This window comes from Corvus brachyrhynchos, unplaced genomic scaffold (assembly GCF_000691975.1).
Source record: "Corvus brachyrhynchos isolate BGI_N302 unplaced genomic scaffold, ASM69197v1 scaffold101, whole genome shotgun sequence".
In the NCBI taxonomy this organism is placed as follows: Eukaryota; Metazoa; Chordata; class Aves; order Passeriformes; family Corvidae; genus Corvus; species Corvus brachyrhynchos.
This window is the reverse complement of record NW_008237239.1, coordinates 7,229,304-7,235,296: the sequence shown is the minus strand read 5'-3', so window position 1 is coordinate 7,235,296 and position 5,993 is coordinate 7,229,304. Positions and strand designations below refer to the sequence as shown.

The following is a 5,993-nucleotide window of genomic DNA, read 5'->3' as shown; positions in this document are numbered from 1 at the left end:
TCAAAGATAAAATGCATTACTTATCCTTTACTCCACATGCCTGGTCCTTTTCCCCTACAGAGCATTATTTTTGTACTGCCATTCACTTCCAATCAGGGCATGAGGTTTCTTGCTTGCCACCTTATTCAGTCATTGGTTTGGTAACTTGAAAACAGAGGCATCATTTAATAACTGCAATCATTTTCTGGAGTACATATCCCTGAACTATAGCACAAGGACTCCTTAAAGTATAATGTTTGCCTTACTGAAGGCTTGCCATCATATAAAGCCACTTTCCTGCCAAAACAGGAGCCCCTACCAAGCTTGCAATTACTTAAGTCAAAAGCTAAAACCTAAGAAACCGGTGAAATAACTGCAAAACTTCTCAAATTTTTCAGCATTTTATAAATGTCCAGCTTCCTATTAAAATTAAGCAATGAGATTGTTTCTCTTATAGTGATTCATCCTTCTTGCTCCTCCCTCCCTCTTCTCTATGCAGGAACATTCAGGTTACTACCCTCTAAAGGCCTTGCTGCATCGGTTCTGAGCCTGGCCACTCAACAATACAAGAGCCAGGTGTTGCAGAAGTGGCCAACTGATTAGTACAGCTACTTGCTTCAAACCACAAGATGAGCACATCTCACATGCAACAAAGTCTCTGGGTGAGAGAGGATCAGTCTGCACACTCATTACAACCTAACTGCTGGTTGGGAAATCTTACCAATTCAGGCTTTTTTCTCCAGCTCCAGTTTCCTGGACTGTGTTTCTCCTCCCCACTTCTCAAGCACATGAAAAAAGGTGGCCACTGTTTTCCTCCTCTAGTCCACGGATTCCAATAACACGTGAATTGTTAGGAGCTTTCTTAATCGGGCCGAGACAAAATCCCTGATGCTTAATGCTACTTAGGGATTGCACGCTTCTGAACAGACAAAGGATGATACAGCAAACATAACCGTGGAAATATCTAAAGGTAAAAATAATGCAGAGGCCCTGGATTATGCAAAAAAGCCCAGGTATTAAGTCCATTTCCTCTTGGAAGTTCCAAATCCTCCTCAAGATCCTGATTCTTCAAAACCCAACAACTCACAGATCTAAATTACACATAATTAAATACTTATTCCAGATACGTGATTTTTTAATCCAATGCTCCTTGATATCAAAACCAAAATATCAATGAAGAGGTTCTCCCATAGAAAGTTTCCCTATAGAAGAACCTTCAGGTCATGTCAGAAGCCTAGTCTCTTTGGAAAAAAAGTCATCTTAGCAGAGGCCAAGATGCACCTAAGCAGTTTCCTAAACAAGCTACATTCCCATCCAATATAAAACTGGAGCTTAGAAAGCTGCTGTTTTATCCTGGTACCCTTTTACTGCAAACAAAAGAAAAAACTCCTCAGTACTACTGGCAAATGCATTTTATATTTTACTTATAAAAAGCAAAGACAGAAATGGTAAAGCAACGTATAGGTACAAAATTAAGGAAATTCCCTTTTTTTAATTTTGGACTTCATCTTACTAAGCTATCTTGGTCATCCAATAGTCAAGGTCAAATCTTCAAAATTACTGATGCAAACAAGGAATTCCCTGTTTTCTGTGTGAAGTGACAGCTCTGACTGTTGTAACAATGCTAAGTTTTCTTTTTCCTTTCAAATGATTTAAGCCACAGAAAGATGGAGAAGTTCAGGTTTCCTATGCAAGTACTGTTACTGGAGAGGCACAGAAAAGCAGCATTTAACCAAAGCAAAACCCGATAGGCTAACCCTTACTCTTCTCACAGGAAAGATAAACTGCTTCTTTGCATATACACATGCAGTAGAAGAAACAGTACTCATTTAATATTGCTGCAGCTAAGCACTTGAGTCTTGCTCTGTTGCTACATAACTGAAGTAGCTATCATGAAGACTGCTGTGAAATGGGCAAGTAGCATACCGTAGCTTGAAAGAAAGTTTTAGTGTAAAGCACGATATACAGAGACTATCATATTTACTACTTCTACAGCTGTTTACACAATGTCAGAGATTAGATCTGCAAAAACTGTTTATACAAGAGATCCAAAGTCAGAACAAATGACTGAATAAAAGCAGTATGATTTATGAAGGCTGCCATTATAATTCATCAGTAAGAGATTTCCATTTTACGTTATTTAATTCTGATTTTGCTTGAGAAAACTTCTCAGAAATAAAAAAGACATTAAAAGTTGCTTTGATAAACTATGTGAAAGCCAAGTTAACCAGTCAAGTGTAGTATTCTCAACCCAGATCTGCTTACTGGAAGGTGAAATGTGAAAGACGCTATTCTTAGAGAATAAAAAGCTTCTTACTAGTGCCTAACTCATTAATTGAGCTCTTGCCAAGGCAAGGTTTGTCTATTTGCCAAATGACAATCTTCATCAAGATGGATTGTTTCTCATCAACTCCATTTTTCTGAAGTAATAGTTACCTGTACTACACAATCCTGAAAGACTGTGTTCCCTTATAAGAAGAAGTGCACTTCCTCAGGAGGAACCTCAAGAGAGTTTTAGAAAGACTCAGAGAAAATCTTACAGAAACAGAACCATCAAAGAAGATATTTCAGAATTGTATCATTCCATTCAGGTTTCCTGTTCTCTTAACAGAGGCATTTGCATACCATTTCCCTGGCATAATAGGTTCAAGGTTAAATTGCAGCACATTTAACTGAAATAGTGACAGTTCTACTAGCAAGTTCCTAGTCAGCTAGCATTTGAGATAGGCTTAAATGGTTTTAAGAATGTCTTTATTATCTTTTTAAAGTGTGAATGTTTAAGTTAGACAGTGTTATGAAGTCATTAGAATGGTTAAAAACTTCAAGAGAGAACTGAAGGCTAAAGTGCTCAAGATTACATAACCATACTTTGTGTATAATTTAGTGATAAATCACATGACAAGCTACAGGAGCAAGTCAACCCCAAACTTCCCAAACCATCAAATCTAGCACTACAGCCGTTTTGTTTAATAAAAGGGGTATAGTACTAATGTACAAAATTGCTTCCTTATGTCTCTTCAAGAGTGGGGGGGAAAAAAAAGGGAAGCAAGGCAGCGAGTTTTTAAGTACTCTGTGATCCAGTAGCAGGCTCTTTGTAATCAGGCAACTCCAAACCTACATATTCATGAGGTTTTCAGATCAGATACTGCTTCGTGAAGCAAACTGACACCTCTGTAAAGTCAGCTAAATAAAATTCTGTAACAAGCTAACAGAATAGGAGCCCGAAGAAAAGCAATTTAAACAGAATAAGAGCTGAAAGAAAAGCAGTTTACTTCCAAGCACAATGAAGTATCTTTGTCTTGTCACTATGAAGATGCATCTAAGCAAAGTTAAGTCAATAAACAATTGTATGAATGTAATTACTTACATACCTCCCAGGTGCTCAGGATTTAATGCCTGAGTAGACATCTCCTATCCTCCTCCTTGGAACTCTCTGAACAACTCATTTGATTAAAAAGCGAAAGTGGCTGTGGAATTCTGACATTTCCATGAAGACTCTGCAAACCACTGTTCTGAGCTACAGCACTTCAAAACTCACTTCCAAATATTTATTTTGCTATCATGCAACAAATACTTCTAATCACTTTCTCAGAAAGAAGACTGCATTTCTGAGGAAGTGAGGAGACCATCTGATCTATTGTACTAAAGTTATGCCCTACTACTACTTACAGACGAGCCCTATTGTCAGGCCCCCCACTTCGTGTGCAGCCTGGGAAAGACAATAGACTGATGTCAAGCTTGTTGATGAGCATAAGGGAAGCTATAGAAAAATTAGTACTTCCCCAAGAACTGAGTCTTGCATTCTATTCCCCAATTTACCTCTAGATTTCCAAATTCAGAAATATATTAAAAATATACATTAAAATGGTAACTCTACTGACACCTGCCTTTACTTCCCCGAAACCATATAAACTTCCTTGGATATGAGAGGGCAAAAAAGAAAAAAAATAAAACCAGGCATGGGTTTATTACCAAATATGGCATACACTGATAGGGATGGGTGCTGCAGTACAAATACCAGGGGAAAGGTTAGCAATGATATGTAAAAGGTTATTACACAAGTCCTTGGTACCACCTGGTAACTGTCACTTATTTTCTACCTCATATCACATTTTAGCATTTTATGAGCACAAAAGGGAGAGTATCTTTATGGTATCAGATACAGGACAACAACTTTAAAAGGGGCCAAACAGATTAGGAACCATCAATTCAGAACATACACCAGGAGTTACGTGTTCAAAGTCTTTAGATGTGCCTTACAAGATAAAGGAAACTTTGCTTCTTTCCATTACCTGGTAACTATATCTGGCATCAGGTTACACCCTCATACGTAGTTAACACTGGGTTAAGGAACATACCTACAGATTTTCCTTTACATGCTAAAGAAAATTACTTTCCTCCCCCTTCAAATTTCTCAGTACTTCTTTTTTTTTTTTTTAATATGACACTATCCTCACACAAAATACTTCAGTTACAGGCCTTGGTTAGTACAGTCATCTGTAACTAACAGTACAGAACTGCTCCCCCTTCCTACCCACAAGATCAAATGCCACATAAGATTCCTTCACACTTCCTAAAAGCACATTAAGAATTAAAACATAATACAGAAGTCGAGAAGAGATACAAGTTTCCTTTCTTAAAGAAAGTGGAACACTTTCATACAACACAAACTACTCAGGACCTTCCCCAGCTGAATTCTGCCTTTAATATTAGGTCAACCCTCCCTTAGGATACTCCCAAGGTCCCTTCCAATCAAAATTCCTTAATGATCATTAAGGAACTTACTCCCAACCCAAGCAGCCCATTACAAAAGTCAACTTTCAGAATGAACCATTGGGAACTCCAGTAGATGACACACAGCTTAACATCAGAAAGACTCAAAAACGTGTAGAAAAGATACCCTGAAACTACAAGCTGTGCACAGAAAGTAAGCTAAAAACTAAGGAATATTGGTTTACATCTTCACAGAAGCAGTACTGGTCACTGGAGAAAGGAGGTAAGAATGGCTCATGCTCAAAATTGCTTCAAAACATATGGAAAGCAAGTTACACTTAAAATAGGAACACACTTTTTGTTTCACTTCTGCTGCAGCAAACCCCGTGTCAAGCAGATAGACACATATCATCACACGGGAAACAGTTGATCTGGGAATGTAGTGCAGAGTACCAACTTTTTAGCCACAGCATAGAGTGATTATTTAATTTTTTTATGTCTTTTAATAGTATTCACAACTATAATCACTTTTTCTTTTTACCTTCTATGTGCAGTCAGTGTCTTACAAACACATGAGCCTTTTACTTCACATAAAAGACTTTTTCTGCTGTTCTAAAGATAGCACTTCCTGATGGCTTTTGTATCTCAAAACCCTCTAATAAAACCAGAGTTATAAAAAAAGTTGCAGATGCTCTTCAAGAGCACATTTAAGCATTGCATTCTTATGATTCTGTAAACTCCATACTCTCTATACCGGAAAATACAGGAAATATAAAACAAACTACTGTTTATCTATTCATACCAAATAAGTCTTCTATTTAAGACAACATTCAATAAAGTGCAATTAGTCCTAATAGACCTCCATGTTTTAAACACATCCTACAAGGCTCAGATATCCTTGTTCTAGCTCACCCACAATTTAAGCCATTAAACTGGCCTTGCAGCTGTTTTTGTGGGTCTTTCTTTAAAGAGTCACCTTATTAACCTAGTTTCAGCTAATAAATAAATACATTCGGACAAACTTCACGCTCATATTCTATGCAAGTAACTTAATGGGGCAAAAATATTCTATAGAATATATATCAAAGTGTGCTGGGGAGACTCTCAGGTGATTACTTTGAATATGCAAACCACAACACTTACTTTTCATAGACCAGTTCCTCATCGGTACAGAAGTAGTGGGTATTTACAGTACTTTTCGGTTTATTTCGTAAAGTAGCGAAGTACAACCGATCTGAAAGACAGATTAGAGGAACGGCGTGGGACAGGGAAGGCAGCCGGCCACCGCCCCGGGGCACGCC

The 5,993-nt window shown here is 37.8% G+C and overlaps 1 protein-coding gene across 3 annotated transcripts in view; it reads right to left on the bottom strand.

Moving 5' to 3' along the window:
• The window catches only part of CDC14A (cell division cycle 14A), a 52,810-nt gene extending 46,864 nt beyond the window's left edge, over positions 1-5,946 (bottom strand). For 2 of the 3 annotated variants that reach the window (XM_017729768.1, XM_017729767.1), the window contains exon 1: positions 5,836-5,918. The gene's annotated coding sequence lies outside the window, so the exon portion shown is untranslated. Of the gene's footprint in view, positions 1-5,835 lie in introns of all 3 variants that reach the window. The other variant, XM_008630236.2, reaches the window with a different exon arrangement.
• Positions 5,947-5,993: the final 47 nt, after the last annotated feature.